At 45.9% G+C, this 19,976-nt stretch overlaps 1 protein-coding gene across 1 annotated transcript in view; it reads right to left on the bottom strand.

Moving 5' to 3' along the window:
• Positions 1-3,716, bottom strand: part of CDH5 (cadherin 5) — a 243,126-nt gene extending 239,410 nt beyond the window's left edge. The window contains exon 1 of the mRNA XM_078670396.1: positions 3,569-3,716. The gene's annotated coding sequence lies outside the window, so the exon portion shown is untranslated. The remainder of the gene's footprint in view (positions 1-3,568) is intronic.
• Between the last annotated feature and the right edge of the window lie 16,260 nt (positions 3,717-19,976).

The following is a 19,976-nucleotide window of genomic DNA, read 5'->3' as shown; positions in this document are numbered from 1 at the left end:
CAAAATGGGGGAATTGCACTGATACCAACTGCAAACTTTGAACAAAAATTATTTACCATATGTATAACTGAAGAAACATACAGACCTATATTCTGAAAAAATGTTCACCACGTGAGAGAGGAGGAGGGATGAGCGGTGCCACGAAGAGAGGGCGGGACTTAGTGAGACCCACTCTTACCCTCGCTCAAAACAAAAAACAAAAGATTGTGAAGCTTATCTCAATGGCTTGAGTGGGTTTCAAAAATCCTGATGGACATCAGCTATGCAGAGCCACAATTCATGAGCTGGAAACCTACTCTCTGGAAACCTTGTGTAGCACCATGTGATATCGGCTCTTTGGAGTTGGACTTTGTGATGAGAGCCAATATCGTATAACACGCAATGACTCTGTGTGAGTTCGTCGATTTTCTACTCAAACGACAGCTTTCTCAACACGAGCGGCAGTGACGAGCTGTGACCACCCGCATTGAGAAATCTCACCAAGAGACATTCTAGAGCCCGAAAATCATGCTAGGGGATGCACATTCTTGCTCATGCTGACCAAGTTAATGTTTGTATGCCTCAAGTGAGAAAAAAAAGGCCACGCAGCAGTTGGTGGAGTTTTGCCTGAACTCCACGTTCCAAACGGAACGCGAAGTGGGCAATACTCCACGAACTCTGCCGGCAGACAAGAATTTTTCACCCACCTCTAGTGACAACACTATTCTGCACACTGTACTGTTATTTACTTTCTCAGATAACACACCAGAGCGATCATGACCAGTGTGACATGATTTTCTTGTTCAGCGCGGACAATAGGATTTGGACCACAGCTCTAGGGCTACAAAATGAATCAGCCTTCCTATGAGATCATACTGAGTGCATTTTGTATTACTGTATGTTTCTCTAACATCCTCACTTATCTACTTCTACATCTCAATGCTTCTAACTCATCTCCCTTTCTACCTTACCTCTCACTACCTCACTCCTCTGTGTACTCATTGTTCTCTCTAAATTTCCTTCTCCTCTCTCCAGCCCTCTGTACCTCACTCTAAAACTTTACCTCTATTTCTTTCACTACCAACCTCTTTATCTTTCAACCTCTCTATAACTTTTATTCTGGCTACCTCACCTTTCTCTTTTTACCTTACATATCTCCCTACCTCACTTATTTCTATACTTCAGCTCTATTTCTCTGTTTCCTCTTCCTCTGCTTCACCCTCTCGCTGCACCATTCTCATTACATCTCTCTCCTCCTCCTACCACCCATCCCCCCGTATCTCCCCCTCTCCCTAAATGTAGATTTTACAGGCGAAACATATGAACAAAATTGTTAGTCACAAACTTCCGAGCACAAAAAGATGTGGGATTTTGACTTACAACCCACCTGTAAAACAGGGCTTTAACAGTAAAACTGTCCTGGGAAATTATTTTTTGTGGGCTTCTTCTCTCCGTGGCAACATCAATAAACCCTGCAAACTCACAAAGTGAACTTCGTACTACTCCATCAGTGGATGGGCCAATATCCATGGTAACAATGGGATGCAGCAATTTAGTTGTTCTGGATCTCTGAGGAGAAGGGGGTTCAAATGGAGGGCTTGAGCGAAATGAGGGTGCAAGTTCTGGCTTCCTTGTAACAGAAGTGAGATCTCTTGTTGATTGAATTAATCTCTGCAGAAAGGACTGGAAAGCAAGCCAGCCAGCACTTAGCAGGGATATGGACAATATAGTGTTTTAGATGCGCGCCCTCTGCGGTAGGCTATACGCAATGGAACATTCAATGTGTGCATTTCCTGGGTCGGGCATCATCAGATCACACCATTCCTTTCTTTTTAGAAAAGTCGATTGCAATATAAAGATTTTAGAATTCTATAGACATTACGGTGCATGAAATGAACCTTGTACTTACTACAGATATGTGCAGTTCTACTTGATTTTTATGATTCTGAATCCCTCCCAATATCCCTTTGGTGTTCAGCACTTCAAGCCTCTCCGGTTAGATTCCATTCATGGGGCCATTCGTGGCACTGGAGGGCTCTTACTTCAACAGAAACCTACTGCCAATGTGTGCGCCAGGTTGAACACACTATTGACCCCGACTTCATCCAATTAGCCCCGCCCTGGCGGAAGCAACTTGTTGCTAATGACAGACAGACTCGGGAAATTCCGGCAAAAATACAAGTAATTGACAACAACCGCCTCACATTTTCCAAGAGAGTCAATAACCTGTTTCTTTCCCCTCATAGTACGATATTTGTATGATACAGACAGCGCCTAAAAACTATGGAAGTTATATGCATGCATGACCGTGTCTATACGTGCTCCTACTACTTAGCTGCGCCGTGATTGGATTACGCCACCGACCTTTACACACCATATCCAACATCTCCCATGCAGGCCGAACTACAACCCTGTCTGAAAGGGCCCCCGGAAGCCGATAAGAACTAAAGAGCTTCACAACCTCACCGGTGGTATAAAGCGCAATATTCATTCATCAATGCAGTACAATACCGTACCTACACACCCTACCTAAAGCCGTCCCCTGAAATGTGCTCGCATTCCTGGCTCTGAGGTGCTGAATCTCTCAGAATCTTGCCAAAAAAGCCTCTCCTTGCCCGCTTTCCTCTCCCTCCGTCCTCTGGCGGTTTTTAATTTTTTATATTCAATATTTCGATTTTTATGTCCTTCATTATGTGAGTGTACTGCCCTGCCTCAGCAGCGGGCATGAAGTGGTACAATGAAGTATATTTTCAAGAACCAGGGCTAGCGAGATCCTGTTGTATTTTTTCAAATACACATTCCACTCGTACTTTAGAAAGTTCTAGAGGAATCAATAGTAGATAGCGTTATGAGCTATTTCTCATTATCCTTTGTCTGAGAATGGAATGTTCCATACCAGCTTAGTGTGAAAACGCCTACCCAAAATGATTAGCTACGGTCTGCGATACATTGAGTGATGTCAGAACCCTCTTTTCCAGACCCCACCTGCTCTGGGTCCACATACAATAGTCATATTTAAACATACAGAGAATCTTCTAGAATTAATATAGTCGGACACACGCAAGCATCAGATTTTTCATATAATGTGGCACAAGCCTACTGGAAATGTTTAAAGTGCAATAAAAAACAGGAACTACTTTTGATTTACTAAAAATATAGATTCGTAGCGAAAAGGACACGTATGACACTTGTCTTTCCGAAAGTACCTCTCGTTGCACCAATTTATGGGTATGTACATCTTGTACTATTCATGCTTAAGTGACAATTTTTTATTCGGTGGTAAACCAATAAGTATTTAACTAAATAAAGAACATTTTTTTAATCAACTGAAACCATTTCCTTTTCAATGGCACACTTTACATTGTCTACCACAACAGGCACATTTCAGCTTCCGGTATAAACTGGGTCTTATTAACACTGCAACGTGCCTGAATGTTTTCAATCCGGCAGAGTCAATTATACCTTCAATGACATGCTTGAGTGAAATGATGAATATAGTAGCACATGCAATATTAATTAGGTGTTTGCCGTGTGTAGAAAACAATCACTTAACATTAAAAAAAAATCTTAATTTCGAATAAATTCTTACCTGATTGACGGGATGGGCTGCCCTCGCAGCTGGTCGAGCCCACAGAACTTTATGGCTTCTCACAGCGCCTCGAGAGACCCTGTCCACTTCGATGAGAAATAAAGAGCAGACTATGGCAGTCCTGCGTTCACCGAGCCAGGCAGGGAGTGAGCGCTTCCAGGATCTACACGGCCCTCCAGCTGGGAGTCAGCCTACTTCCCACCCTGCAGAGACTTCCTGTTATTGTTCCATACTTTTCTGATGCCAACAGCTATGATGAGAGTGGAGGAAGCCAGATAAAGGCAGAGGGGTGATTGCAGACTACCTTTTTCATCAGGGAGAGCCTTGGGAGCGGTGGGGGGCGAAGGGGAGGATGAGCAGAAGACGAGGCGGAAAAACTACTCTGAGAAAGCAGTAGACTACCATTAGAGTAGCTTGCTTTGTTAGACAATAAATATAAGCTCTAATCTGGTTTACATTGTATGTGTTTCACATTGATTCGTATTGAACATTGACTCTGGCCTGGGGCTTCCAGAGGGCTGGCCAGGAGGGCATTTGATAAAGCTATAATTATGGTTTGGTTTTTCAAAAGCTCAAAGTGGAATAGGCCTCTCGCAACCTCTGAAACAGCCTCCATTGAGCCCATATTTGCCTCATAAAATGTTGTTGTTACTGATAAGTCCATCAGGCCACACTCTGTTTTGTCTTCGCCATGCATCTGTGTGCAAAGTGCTGCTGCTGTCTTGTTAAAATCATCCCACTCTTTACAGACAAAACCCATGTTTTATAGTTATACTCTGTACCAATCAGTCTGATTGGTTGATTGGTCAAGTGATTCGAAAATATATGGTCTGTTAAATGCTTACTTATCTGTTTAGATAGCTGGTTTAGATCAGCTGGCTCACTGCAGAGCAGAGCTCCAACAAAGGTCACTGCCGGTGACTTGAAAGGAACATCCGCACCAGCAAAGAGACAGGAGAACACACCTCCTTCAAGACAGCACTCAACCAGTACGACCGCCTCCTGAAAGAAACAAAGACGAACGCCCTAGCAGACTGCATAGAAGCAAGCACAAACCTCACCAAGGACATCTTCGCCATCGTGAAGGAGTTCTCCAACCCTGCAGCTGCTGAGAATGACACCCACCCTGTCCCAAGAACTGTGTGACACCCTGCCAGACTTCTTCCACAACAAAATCTCGGGCTTCTACGAAAATTTAAAACCCTAGCCCCCCACTGGCGACAGCATCAGCCTGCTCACACCCACAAACTCTAACACCAAACACCTACTCACACACTGGGACCCTCTCACAACTCAAACCACACCATCATGAACTCTGTGTGCTGGTGAGCCCCCTCGGACCCCTGTCCCTACCATGTCTTCAACCTCGGGAGCAAGACGATTGGCGAAGAGCTCCAGAAAGTCTTGAACACAACCATCACCTCGTCCTCTTTCCTTGAGGACTGGAAACATGCTTTAGAGAGGCCCCTCCTGAAGAAACCATCCCCCAACCCAGCAGAACCAAAGAACTACTGGCCGATTTTCCTGCTCCCCTTTTCTGTGAAGGTTCTTGAGAAGGCAATCATTCAGCAACTCATTGAACACCTGGAACACAACAACCTCCTGGACCCCTTATATTCCGAATTTCGAGCCAACAACAGCACTGAGATAGACCTGATCACAGCCACCAATGACACCAGGGCCCTCCTGGACCACAGAGAAACAGCAGCTATTATCCATCTGGACCTGCCAGTCACCTTCAACGCTGTCTCTCATCACATCCTGAACAATAGACTCCACCCCATCTGAATCCAGGGAGACTCCCACAAATTGATATCCTCATACCTCCCGGGAAGAACCCAGAGAATCTGTCTCCCACTTTTCACCTCAGAACCCAAGAAGATAATCTGCGGTATCCCACAAGGATCATCCCTAAGCCCTACCCTCTTCAACACATACATGACCCCTTGGCCATCACCGTCAGATCTAACAAACTCAACATAATCTCCTACTCCGACGACACCAGGCTGATCCACTTGCTTTCAGAAGACCCCTCCACCAGCAGAGCCAACTTCCACAGTTGTATGATGAACGTCGCTGACTTGATGATGGACACATGTTTTGGGAGCAACACCTCACCATGGAATGACGCATGGTGGCCTGCTGTACTTGGCTCATCCCCCCGCCTTGACAGACAGCATCATCTTAGAGAGCAAACTATCTATGAAGAAACAGGTAAAAACAAGCTCATCCACATGCTTCCACCCCCTTGCATGCTCTGCAAGTTCTTCAGGTGGATCCCAGTCTACACCAGTGTGTGTGAGGACATCCTGTCAAACTTGTTTTTGTGTGTCTAGGAACAAACAGGTAATGATAAAATAATAATATGCTGTAAAATAATTAAATGTCACTCAGGTGCCTTTTTGTGTGAAATATAGTTAATCTAGGCCTGAATTGTAAAATGGCTACCATTGGTTCAATCAATCAATCAGTACACTTGTAAACGCGCTACTCACCCGTGAGGGTCTCAAGGCGTGGGGTGGGAGGTGCCGCTACTGCTCGAAGAGCCAGGTCTTGAGGTGTTTCCTGAATGTGAGGTGGTCCTGGGTCAGACGTAGGTGGGCGGGGAGGGAGTTCCACGTCTTGACCGGCAGGTAGGAGAATGAACTTCCTCCGGCGGTGGTTCTACGGATCCGTGGGATGGTGGCGAGGGCGAGGCTGGCGGAGCGGAGTTTGCGTGTTGGAGTGTAGAACTTGAGGCGGTTGTTGAGTTATGAATGTGATCCTTTTGCCGACGGGGAGCCAGTGCAGGTCTCTCAGGTGGGCTGATATGTGGCTGTGGCGGGGGATGTTGAGAATGATTCGTGCAGATGCGTTCTGTATGCGTTGGAGTCTTTTCTGAAGTTTGATTGTGGTTCCTGCGTATAGGGCGTTCCCGTAGTCAAGTCAAGTCGGCTGGTGACGAGGGCCTGGGTGACCGTCTTTCTAGTTTCGGTAGGGATCCACCGGAAGATCTTACGGAGCATGAGCAGGGTGTTGAAGCATGAAGATGAGATGGCGTTGACTTGCTTGGTCATCTTGAGAGAGGAGTCCAGGATGAATCCCAGGTTGCGTGCCTGGTCAGTGGGTGTCGGTGCGGTGCCTAGTTCTGCGGGCCACCAGGAGTCGTCCCAGGTGGATGGGGATGGTCCGAGGATGAGGACCTCCATCTTGTCTGAGTTCAGTTTCAGATGGCTGAGTTTCATCCATTCCGCGACGTTTTTCATTCCTTCCTGGAGGTTGAGTTTGGCGGTGGCTGGGTCTTTGGTGAGGGAGAGTATCAGCTGGGTGTCGTCGGCGTATGAGATGATGTTGAGGTTGTGTTTGCGTGCGATGGTGACGAGGGGGCTCATGTAGATATTGAATAGGGTTGGGCTGAGCGATGAGCCTTGGGGTACGCCGCAGATGATCTCGGTGGCCGCGAAGCGGAAGGGAGGGAGGCGGACTCGCTGGGTTCTGTCGGAGAGGAAAGAGGTGATCCAGTCCAGGGCTTTGCCTTGGATCCCGGCTTTGTGGAGGTGGGTTATTAGGGTGCGATGGCAGACTGTTTCAAAGGCGGCTGAGAGGTCTAGGAGAATGAGGGCGGTGGTTTCTCCGTTGTCGAGTGAGGTCCTGATGTCATCAGTGGCTGTGATGAGGGCGGTCTCGGTGCTGTGGTTGGCTCGAAATCCGGACTGGGATGGGTCGAGGGACCCATTGGCTTCAAGGAATGCGGTCAGCTGCTTATTGATAATCTTCCCGATCATTTTCGCTGGGAAGGGAAGAAGAGAGATGGGCGGAAGTTTTTGAGGTCTTTGGGGTCCGCTGTGGGTTTCTTCAGTAGGGCGTTGATCTCTGCGTGCTTCCAGCTCTCTGGGAAGGTGGCAGACGCGAAGGAGTTGTTTATGACGTTCCGTAGGTGGGGAGCAATGATGGTGTCGGCTTTGTTGAAGATGTGGTGAGGGCATGTGGAGAAGTGTGGCTCAGGGGTTAGAGGCAGCAGACCCGGAAGCTGAGATCGGTCCTGGACCAGGGTTCAATTCCCCGCCTCGGCGGGTCTTGGGCTAAAAATTCCACGGACTTGATAATTCTCGCCCCGGTGCCTCCTCGACTCACGGGTTCACACTCTGCGACTCTGGGCAATAGCTTGCTTAATCTCCACAACGGCCCCTCGCGGCGGGATGCCTGACTTTCACCTTGTGGATACCCTGCTATCTCACAGGGGAATACCAGGAAGGGTTCCCTAAGCAAGCGCCGGGAAACCCACTGCGGGTAGCTGTGCGCTATATAAGCTCAACTACATACACACATGGGTCGGAAGGAGAGTCGGAGTGGATGGTGTTCATAGCGTGGGCGGTGTCTTCAGTGCTGATGGGAGTCCAAGCGCTGAGGGTGGTTGCAGGGGGCGTTGGTTCGGTGGCTGGGGGCGGAGTCTGGGTACCGAAGCTGTTTTGGATGTTGGCAATCTTGCGGTAGAAGAACGTGGCGAGGGAGTTGCAGAGGTCTTGTGACGATGTGATGTCGTTGCTGTTGGCGTTTGGATTGGAGAGCTCTTTTACGATGCTGAAGAGTTCCTTGCTGTTGTGAGTGTTGTTGTCCAGCCATTCTTTGAAGGATATATTTTTGGTGGTGCGGACCAACTGGTGGTGTTTGGGGGTGGCGTTCTTGAGGGCTGTCATGTTTTCTGTCGTCTGTTCGCGACGATAAGTTTTCTCGAGGGATCTTCAGGATTTCTTTGATTCTTTGAGGTCGTCGGTGAACCATGTTGTTATCCTGTTGCCGGGCTTGCCTGGAGGGTTCTTCAGTGGTGCAAGGGCGTCGGCGGAGTTGACTATCCACTGTGTGAGGTTGTGAGTTGCGTCGTCGGTGTCAGTGGTGGTGATGCGTGGGTTCTGGCTCAGTGATGTGGTCAGTAAATCAGTCACATTCAGAATGATACAATAAAAGCAAGATACAAAACAAATATATTAGCACATCAGCGCACAATTCGAGCTAAAGGTCCATCTCTGTCCATGGCTAATTCCAACGTTGGAGAGTCACATAATTCTCCACGGTATTTATTCCAATGTTCCCACTTCTTATCCCACTTTGCAGGGCAGCCTCTAAGTTTATACATTGTTTTTTCAGCGAGCATACAGCGGTCCATTTCCGCCATCCAGCCAACCACCAGTGGTCTTTTAACAGAGCCCCATTTCATAGCTATTGAGCGTTTGGTAAGGAGGAAACCCAGCGCTGCCCACTGTAATTCAAGTTCATTCAGGTTCATGGTCCCCCATATATTAAGGACACATTCCTTCGGTGACAGCGGAACTGGCTTTCCCAGGGAATTTCTCATCTTCCGAACAGTCCCTCCCCACAATTGTTGTATTATCGGGCAGTCCCACAAGACATGATAGAAGGTGCCGGATAAGCCGCAGCCCCTTAAACACAGGTCGTCGGGGCGCTTGCCGATTCTAGCCAGTAATGTTGCAGACATGTAGGCCCTATGTAGTACCTTCAATTGAATCAATCGGAACCTATGGTTGATTGCTGTCTCTCTAGGGGACATTAGGGCCGCCCGCCAGTCCTCTTCTCCCAGGGGACCTAGGTCTGCCTGCCATTTGTCTCGCAGGGACAGAAAAGTATCAGGGAGATTGTTACACAATTTTCGGTAGGTGTAAGAGATGGCCTTTGAGGGGAGAGGTTCCGAAAGCAGTATGTCCTCCAGGGGGGAGGTTTCAGGTATGGAGGAGAGATCGGGTATAGCAGTGAGGATAGCGTGTCTGATTTGGAGGTAGCTAAACAGTTCTGTTCGTGCGAGGGAGTGTTTGGTTCGTAATTCCTCAAATGTCAGTAATTTGCCTTTGTGTATTAGGTCTCCCACCGTCGATATCCCTATCATGTCCCGGCGGTCGAATCCCAAGTGGAAGCAGAGGGAGCCTAACTGTTGCGACGACCACAATGGCGTCGCTTTGGTGATTTTGTCCGACCATCCCAGACACCTGTTGGCCCTATGCCAGATTGTGACTGTTTGTGCCATTGGTCCCACGTACCTGTTCCTGACTGGTTTACTGTAGAGGGCCTCGAGGTAGCCCTCACGTCCCGTCTGGCATCTGTCTAGGTGGAAGGCTGGATTCAGGGGTGATCCATGGATCCAGTGGTTGGTGGCCACCAGCTGTGATGACCAATAGTAGAGACGCAGGTTAGGCAAGGCGATGCCCCCATCATACCAACTCTGGGTGAGCTTTTGTAGGGCTATACGGGCCGCCCCGCCGCCCATAGCAGAAGTCGTATGTCACTGTCCACAGCGTTGAAATAGGAGTCAGGAATCGGGAAAGGGCAGTTCTGCAGGGCAAGTAAGAAGCGCGGGAGCGCCAACATCTTAAATAAGGCCGCCCTGCCGGGGAGGGAGAGTGCTAGGGATCGCCAGTGGGCTACGTCACTGTGTAGTCGACGCAGGGGGCCCAGTAAATTTCGGTCATAGAATAATGTGGAATCTGGGGGATGTGGTCTTCTTGAAGGTGAAGTGGATGCAGCTGTGGTCGGTCCAGTGTAGTCCGGTGGAGTGGCTGAAGGCAACGTGGCTGCTGGCAGAGAAGATGGGGTCGAGCGTGTGGCTAGCGTGGTGGGTAGGGATGTTCACCAATTGCTTGAGTCCGAGACAAGGTTGTCGAGCAGGGTGGTGGTGTTGTTGTCATTGTTGTTCTCCAGGTGCAAGTTCAGGTCCTCTAGGAGGATGTAGTCTGATGAGGCGAGGGCGTGTGGGCTGATGAAGTCGGTGATGGCTTCACTGAATTGTGTGCGTGGGCCCGGGGGTCTGTAGATGAGGGTTCCTCTGAGGGTGGTCTTGGGGTCGGTGTGGATCTGGAAGTGTAGGTGTTCGGCGGTGGTGAGGGCATCTTCGGAGTTGGTCGTGACGTTGATGGTGTTCCTGTAGATGATGGCGATTCCTCCTCCGGTTTGGTTGACGCGGTCCTTTCGGGTGATCTTGTAGCTGTCCGGGATGGCTATGGCGATGTCGGGGGGCTGAGGAGGCGTTCATCCAGGTTTCTGTGAGGAAGGCGACGTCTGGTGCTGTTGTGTCGAACAGGTCCCAGAGTTTGACGGCGTGCTTGTGGACGGAGCGGGTGTTGAGCAGGATGCACTTGAGTAGGTTATTGTTGTTGCCTGGTCTGGGTGGTGGGACGAAGGTTCGGATGCAGGTGAATTTGCAGGTTTGGCAGGAGAAGGGTCCGTGGGTGCAAGCACAGAACAAAAGCACAGAACAAAACAGAAAAACAGACTGGGCAGAGGAGTTGGCTTGCGGCAATCATAGGAGGCGCAGCGGGTAGCGGGTCAGCGGCGGCACAGGGGGACCGTGTGGCGGCTGAGGGGGGACCTACCTGGTGATAGGGTCAAAGGTCGCCATCTTTGCTTTGTGTCATGTGAACATTTAATTCTAGATGAGTTCAAGTTTTAATTGTCGATCTTAATGTTCTTTTTACTATTCCATGTGAAGAAACGTTTTCTTTTTTTGTGATAATCATGGAACGGTATAATGAATAGCACATTCAAGAAGACACCTGCAGTGCGCAGCCTGGTTCATGCATCTTATCCTGTTTCAGATAGTGTACGTTTTTTTAGGACACAGGGAGAAATTTGTATTTTGAGAAACCTTGAGAACCTAACAAGCACATAATTGTACCACCTCACTTTAAGCTAATTGGACAGTCTGATGAAAGCTGTATGTAGGTGTGTAAAATGTTAGAGCTTGTGTGTTTTAGTTCAGAGATGAATTTTCAGTTTGAGAATAGAGCAGAGTAGGAGAGTATTCTTAGAGTACTCTCTCAGAGAGAGCACTGACTTACCTTTGTCGTTCCCTTTTGAGGAGAACCCATGCTGGTTTATCCTCTGATTCTAAGGTTTAGATTTAATTTGAATTGCATATTAATCAAGGCATGTGCATTTTGATTAATAATTTATATTAATCTAATTTAGCCTTCTGCAAACCACTAGCTTTTAATAACCCTTTATATTTTGAAACGTAAATACTCTCTGTCTTTCTTGTGGAGCCTAATGTGCTTCACATTTATTAAATATATTATTCTGATGACCAAGCCCAGCTATGGAGCACACAAATCCATAGGGGATTAAAACCCCTCCAGATCCATTGAGAAAGTGCTTTATTCTATGAATTTGCCCAAGGTAAATCACTATTAGAAGTATCAGCAAGCAAATGCATAATATTGAAGAGGGCTTAAACTCCCAATTTTGAAGCAAAGGAAGAAAGTTTTTGTCGGTGTATCATAGATTTGGTCAAGTAATGGAAAATAAAATCTGGTCTCAATGTTTGTATTTTCGTGCCAATATTTGCATTCTTTTAATGACTTTTAGCTATTAAATTTTTGTCCTGGAATATTGCAGGGTTGGCAAACAAGTTACATGATCCACTATGGTTGCAATTCCAGGTGATCAGCCTTCAAGAAACATGGTTGGTGGATTGCGACTTATTCCTGGAGGGTTACAAGGCTTTCTTTGTCCCAGCTATTCCTGCAGCAAGTGGAAGACCCAAGGGCTGTTTAGTTACTTATATCTCTTTAGCTGTTGATAGTCAGATCCGGGTTGTGACTTCGCCATGCCCGGGAACACTGGCACTAACTGAAAAAAGGGAGATACCAGATGGGGTCTTATCAATTTTTACAACTCTGAACCTTATCTACATGGTGCCTGTAACATTAACTCCCTGGGTACATTTTTTAGCCAGTCCTTTGACTCCATTTACATAACCTTATGGTTTTTGGTGATTTTAACATCCATCCTTGTGGCAACCCAATGTCATCCGGTTTATCTGAAATGGGCTGTCCGCGAATGAAGGGGTTCCACTTTGAACATCTTGCTCAGGGGGAATTGTTGAATAACTTGTTAAATGAATTTGATATGATGTCCATGATGTCTTTAACTGCTCTGCATACAATATTCCCCATTCCAACTTTTAAAGGGAGAGGTCCCTACTCTCTTTATTGACTTTATTGTAATCTCTTCTTTTTTAACAGATCATTTTTGTTGTTTCTTCCATCTTGAATTACAGCTTTTAAATGTATGCCTTGTAAATGTTTTGTGTATTAGATGTTATTTATGATAGATTTAATTAATTTGTATTATGTCATGTTTTGTTTTCAGCCCTGAGGAAGTTACAATACGTAACGAAACGCGTTGGCTGTGTATGTTCTTCTTGGTAAAATTACCCAAATAAAGAAAAGAAAAATCAAGACCACACTTATCTACGTAATTCTTTTGAGTGCGCCTTCCATTCTGTCTTCATTCGTCCTCTTTACAAACCTTATTTTGTGGTTTTAATATTGTTGAGAGTGAACATAGTGACCATAACTCCATCTGTGTCTCCATGAGGGGTCCATTGTCAACATGTATTGGTGATGTAGCAAGCAGGGGCACACTTAGACCTACGGACGGAAATCGACGTCTGAAATGGTCCCAGGTTTCCCCAGATAAAGTCAACTGGGCAGTAAGAGAATCTTGTGCTCTTCAGTTAGCACGGTGCACAGCGGCAGGTACCTCCCCAGGCGAGGTTATTGGTGCCTATGAATTTATAGCCCATAAAGTTGGTGAAATTTTCAGTATTCCAGCAGGTAGAATGGTTAGTTCTGGCCCCAGATGGTTTGACGCATCCTGTGATAGTGATTTACCTTGGGCAAATTCCCGGGCTGCGAAAAATCAGAGGGAAGCCTTGGCTGTTAAACCAAGAAATCAAACTCTGGTGTGCACTCGCCATAAAGAATATAAATTATCCCTGGCCAGACGGAAGGGTGCTTTGAAAGAGGAGTCTTGGAGGGAATTGATCGATTCAAGTACCCTCAGAAATAGCAAAAGAAGAAGCTAATACAGCACACCCAGAATCAATGTAAATAGGTCCTAGACATAACACAATATTGTGTGCCAATGTTAATCCAAATGCAATAAACAATTCCAACAATCTTGAGGTAATAAAAAGCAATCCAAAGTTCCAGGACAAAAGGAATAGTCCACGAAGCTTCAGTGTAAAACATTCTTTTTATTATTTTTCGGACCCATATCCAATGTAAAGAACAGCCAACACGTGTTTCCTCTGTGCTAGATCAGTACTCAGACTTTCTCAAGGCTGTCAGTTGATTCTACATAGTTCCAGAATCAAATCAAAAGTGAAGGTGGGTTGATATCTACTTTGTTAAGGAATCTCCATGGCGCGATGGACTAAAAATCAGGGCAATCACCACTGATGGACGAATGTGGTGAGCGGAAAATATGACCCAATACAGAAGACGCAGTGCAGGGCTATCATAGCCTCCGTTGATAAAGTTACACTGTATGAAATCATCAATGTGGTGTAATTCCCTCCAGATGTAGACGCCACATTGGAGTAAAATATAGGGAGCCAGTGGAGATCCTCCTAAGACGGTTGAGTGTCGGGTAGCAACAAGTTAAGGTTAAGAAGAGGACGGACCAACCATAATACGCCGAGTCCTCTAGTGCTCGCAAGACGCCGTCAACAATCACCGCGCGTGATAATGCTCGTCAGTCAGCTTAAGGAATAACTCAAGGTTCTGGAGCATCGTAAACAGCCCTTTCTTTGATCAGCAAGCAGAGGGGCCCTAGAGGCGCATATCACCGAGGAGGAATGGGTACTTCATTTCAAATCAATGTTTGATAGCCCAACGGATCTCCCTTGCCCTTACCAAGAAGGTCGGGATCCAAATGCCCCGATAATGATCTTCGAACAAGGCGAGGTGGAGATTGGCATCCTAGAGCTATCCACTGACAAAGCACCGGGCCCAGATGGCATTCCCCCGGATCTGTTTAAGTCTGACCCTTCTTTTCGGCCACCGGTACTTGTGACTGTTTAATGCAGCCGCAAGGAACGGTTGCCCTCAGTCTTGGGCCACTTCCACTATCGTCCCTGTTTTAAGAAGGGTGACAGGAATAGCACTCATTGCTATAGGCCTATCTCCCTCATTGATTCCGAGGTTAAGGTTGTAGGTCGCATTCTCCTGGGGAGATTATCTACCTGGGCAGAAGAGCATAAGATTTTGTCGGATGTCCAGTATGGATTCCGACCGGGGAGATCAACGGTTGCCCAGTGCCTCGACCTTTCTATGTTACTGAGTAAATACACCGTTGCCCGCCCCAGTACTGTCTATCTTGCCTCCATGGACTTGTCCTCCGCTTTGGATTGTGTCAATAGGGTTAAATAGTGGCAGTCCATGAGGGCAATGAGGGTGGATAACAGCGTTGTTAACTTTTTTGAGGATTTGCTCAAGTCTACTACGGCCAATGTTAGGTTCTCTAAAGATCTCAGGGTTACCAGGGACCTGAAGATTGAGGGGAGTATGGCAAGGATGTATCTTGGCCCCATTTTTATTTAATTTTTATATTAATGATCTGGATTGTGCATTGAGAGCCACAGGGGTAGACTATCAGTGTGTAGGGGAGCACGGCATTCCTATCTTACTTTATACTGACAATGCCGTCCTTTTATCCAGGACCGCATTAGGATTGCAAACTCTATTAAATGCATTTTCCAAATTCATGATGGATCAGAATTTGGCAATAAATAATGCATAATCTTATATAATGCAAGTGGGGCAACGACCTAAAAAAAGTTTTTCAATTTATTGTTGGCCTGCTAAAATACCCTGCATGAACGTCTTTTCTTATTGAGGGATTCTCATGGGATTCCCATGGATGATCAGTTAAAATGGGAGCCACTTATCTTGAGGAAAAGGGGGGACCTATTCCGGGTGAATGTAGTCATTTTTTACTTTGCTTCTAAAATAGGGAGGAAACCGATCAGATCCATGCTAAAAGTTTATCAAGGCAAAAGCGTGACAGTAGCTAGTTATGGAAGCGAAATTTGGGGTTATGCCGCTGCAGACCCCCTCCAGATCATCGAGAATAACTTTTTGAAGCGCCTATTGAGTGTGCCGCGCAGTCTACCTAACCTAGCGGCCCATGAGGAGTTGGGGGTCCCCTTTTCAAGTGGCACCTTGGCTGTACGCCCTCTTGTGTTTTGGATGAAGTGTTGGTTGAATGAGGAGATAACCCTTAACCATTTGATGTTAAGAGAGTGTATGTCTCTCGACAATGCAACCCGAATTCCCTGGCTAAATTACATTAAAAGTAGTCTGGAAAGGGTTTGGGCGAATTGATTTTTTTTTAAGCCCAAAACCATTGTCAAGAAAGATGTGGAATCAATTAGAGTAGCTTTTTTAACCCAATGGAAATTGGATAGGGTCAAAGAGGAGCTGCAGAAACCAAGTGTTCGTAAGTTTATAATGCTCAAAACAACCCCGTTGACGGTTATGGCGTCCCTAACTATACATGAGAGGTTTTTATTAACCAGGTTTCAGATGAACCTTTTCCACCTCCTGCTAGCATGGCCCAAGGGATGCAGTAGAGATCAAGTGCTAGAACTCTGTGGCTGCAATAGTCAGTCTCCACAGGATTTGCTGCATTTTATGTTCATATGCAAGTTCTATGAAATCCCCCGAAAGCATTTTTTGGTTCCTATATTAAAGAAGACAAATTTTACTCCGGCTCGTCCTGCCCTTTTGTTTTGCAACTGAAAACCAGGGCCTTCCTGAATGCATAGTTAACGTATGAATAAATGGGATCTTAACAAGTTGTGAAGGCTCAGTTTACATCACAAGGCTAAATATTCAAGGGAGTGTTGTCTCTCATGCGACATTGCACTTTATGATTGCACATTATGTTATACAGATCAAACTGGGGGGGCTGTGCAAGTGTTTTTTCCCGCAACCTGTGTTTTAACTAATTTGGTTTTTATGTATTTGTATGTTTTATGTCTTCCATGGTACATCACACTTTATGATTGCACATTATGTTTACAGATCAAATTGGGGAGGCTGTGCAAGTGGTTTTATTCTTAAATTGTGTTTTTAATGAACCAGGTTTTTATGTATCTGCATGTTTAAACTTTTATGGTTCACCTCTGTGAAACCGAATAATGTTTATTTGAATTTGAATTTGACTTTTAGGGTCATGGCATATCTAACATTCTCAAAGACAGATGTACAAATATACATTTGAATAATGTTTTGATATCTGTACCACTTTGGACAGTCTGTGTGAAAACCACATGTGTTCACCAGAATATTATCCGCTTTCAATTAATCCTTTAGTACGAATTTGGAGGAAGCCTCATGATTTGACATGAGTCTTCATATGGTAGAGGGACAAGCTCACTTGTCACCTTCTCACAAATTGGGACACATATTGCATAGTGTCACAACAAAACTGAATGTACCATAATCAATACTAGTCAAAACTGAACCGCCATGGTTCTGGGAGGGGCTTACAAAAATCAGAAGGAATGATTGCACATTATGTTTACAGATCAAACTGGGGGGGCTGTGCAAGTGTTTTTTTTCGCAACCTGTGTTTTAACTAATTTGTTTTTTATGTATTTGTATGTTTTATGTCTTCCATGGCACATCACACTTTATGATTGCACATTATGTTTACAGATCAAATTGAGGAGGCTGTGCAAGTGGTTTTATTCTTAAGTTGTGTTTTTAATGAACCAGGTTTTTATGTATCTGCATGTTTAAACTTTCATGGTTCTCCTCTGTGAAACCGAATAAAATGTATTTGAATTTGACTTTTAGGGTCATGCCATATCTAACATGCTCAAAGTCAGATGCACAAATATACATTTAAATAATGTTTTTATATCTGTGCCACTTTGGACATGAACAGTCTGTGTGAAAACCACATGTGTTAACCAGAATATTATCCGCTTTCAATTAATCCTTTAGTACGAATGTGGAGGAAGCCTCATGATTTGACATGAGTCTTCATATGGGAGAGGGACAAGCTCACTTGTCACCTTCTCACTAATTGGGACAAATATTGTATAGTGTCACAACAAAACTGAATGTACCATAATCAATGCTAGTCAAAACTGAACCGCCATGGTTCTGGGAGGGGCTTACAAGAATCAGAAGGAACTTTGCCAAGGCTTTACTATCATGGTTGAAAGAGACTGCTGGATCCTCTTAACTGTAAAGTCTTTAACTTGCTGCATCAATGGGCTATTGACCAGCTATTGACCATTGAGTGGAATTCAGGCATCCTGCTAGGTGATATTGCCATAAATATTACATTGTTTCCACTCAGGACAGCGGGTAAAACCCTGTGTTACTCCAATCCTTCAGAGTCTGGCCTTTGATTTGACATATTCAAGTCAATAAATTACTCAATAGAGGCAGCTTTCTTGCTGCTGTCTACAGAAAGAGAGGAATACGCACCAGCTTTAAGGACCAGTTTATTGGCAGTAAAAAGCAAAAGACTTCCTGTTATGTTATGGTTTTTTAAAAATGTCTTTATTGGTTTATCAATAGTACATTCTGCGTTCATATACAGTTGCATACCACATAAGCAGCAGTTTATCCAGTGAACATTCTAATAATTATGTTATGTTACTGAGACTTCTAAAGCACCCTGTTACCCTAGGGTGTCCTGGCGCTGAGCACTGCCTACCTGGAAATATAACAATGGAGCTGCTTATGTAAATAGCCAGGTCTTCATTCCCTTCCTGAAGGGGAGGAGCTCAGTTGAGTTTATGAGGTGCCAAGGCAAGCTGTTCCAGGCCTTTGTGGCACAATGACGAAAGCTCCTACCACCCTAATTGGCTTTTTTGAAGCGAGGAATGACCACTTGTTTTGCTTCCGAGGAGCGCAGGGCTCTACCTGGAACATACCATTGAATGTCTTGTTTCAGAAAGGCAGGTCCAATACCCATGAGGCCCTTGAAGACCATGCAAATAGCCTTTAGTTGTGCACGTTGTCTCACGGGGAGCCAGTGCAGATCTCTAAATCCCGTTCTCACAAAGGCAAACCTGGGAGTACCTGTTAGCAGCCTGGCTGCCGCATTCTGCATGATCTGGAGCCTGTTCAGATGTCTCTTTTGGATGTTCAAGTAGAGACTGTTGCAGTAATCCAGTCGTGACAGAATGAGCACTGTGACTGCTAACTTTAGGCTGTCTTTGGGAAAGAGGAGTTTGATTTTCCTCAGAATTCTAAGACTGAAGAAGCTAGTTGAGACGACCTTGCTAATGTGATCGCCGAAAGAAAGTTTCGAGTCCACAATCACCCCTAGATTATTAGCTTTCTCCGCAGGGACCGGAAGCGAGCCCATTGAAGTAGGCCACCAGTCCGGCGTCCAGAGGTTAGAAATATTCCCAAATATTATCACCTCGGTTTTATCTGCGTTGAGTTTTAGGCAGTTTGATGCCATCCACCCCGCGATCACCTGCATACAATCATGGCATTTTGATGCTTTCCTTAGACCACAGTACACTTTTCTGTCATGTGCATCCACTGGTGAATGGTCCTGCCGATTCAATGAAGTACAAACAAACAAGCAAGCTAGGCTAACTTCCAGCTTGACACAATGAGGAAGGATTTCCTCTTAAGTCTCCAAGGAACATTATATCTGCACGCATCTAAGGGTAGTAGACTTATCCACCTTCCTTCATTGCATGCAAATCAACTCTCTGACATTAATAGGCATCACAATTTGAAGCAGTCTCTCTTATTGTGGAAAAAGGCCTTCAGCATCATCTAGTGCAGGTTCAGGAGCAAACACCAGATGTCCTTTTATCGTTTGGTAATTAAGGATTTTATTTCTCTCCTCACATAGTTGCCAGTAGCAGATGTGCTAGGAGCCTCTGGATTAGATCTTGAAGAATATTCAAAAAGAGGTTTAGATTTCCCATTTCTGGATCTTTTTCCTCATTCTCCAAAGACTTCATCAGTAATCCCTTGGAGGCTACTGCCTCAATCATCTGCTGCACCTGGGAAGCACATCAGTGCTGGATTACAAGGGGAAATAGATTTAGACCGCATAGATCTGCTTCTCTCAGGCTGACCACAATCATCACCATCAGAAGATGCTGAAATGATATGCTCCCTTTTTAGGGCTCGCCTGGCGTTGCAGCGCAAAGCGGTGCCGCTAGTGAGTCTTATTGTCCTTGTGAAGGCCTCCCAAGTGGTACAGACCGGTGCACGAGCAGACACTGGTCTGTGAACGCGCGAGCCGCAGGGAACGCCAACGTGCACGCTCACGACGTCACGCTCCTGCCCTCCCGCGTCTCTTCCAAGGCGCCCTCCAGACCGACTTGCGGTGTGCGTGCTCCAGCGTTTCTGTGGCCCATTTACCGCAGCATGGTACCAACGGGCTTGGGGGCTGCACGACTGTCTACCAGCTTCTGAGGCTGTTTTTGTTTCTGCGGCAGCACATGTGGAATCAGGACAGTGAGTCTATTTATGCTGGAGGTAGACGGCATGTGGTAAGTGAGGGCCGGGGGGGTTTGTTTGCTTGTTTTCTGCAGGGGCTAAGCATCGCCTAATTGTTTCAGTGTATGCTTTCCATCGATGGG

The sequence above is a fragment of the Lissotriton helveticus genome, chromosome 12 (assembly GCF_964261635.1).
Source record: "Lissotriton helveticus chromosome 12, aLisHel1.1, whole genome shotgun sequence".
NCBI classification, from domain to species: domain Eukaryota; kingdom Metazoa; phylum Chordata; class Amphibia; order Caudata; family Salamandridae; genus Lissotriton; species Lissotriton helveticus.
The sequence above is the reverse complement of the archived record's forward strand: the minus strand, read 5'-3'. Positions and strand labels throughout refer to the sequence as shown.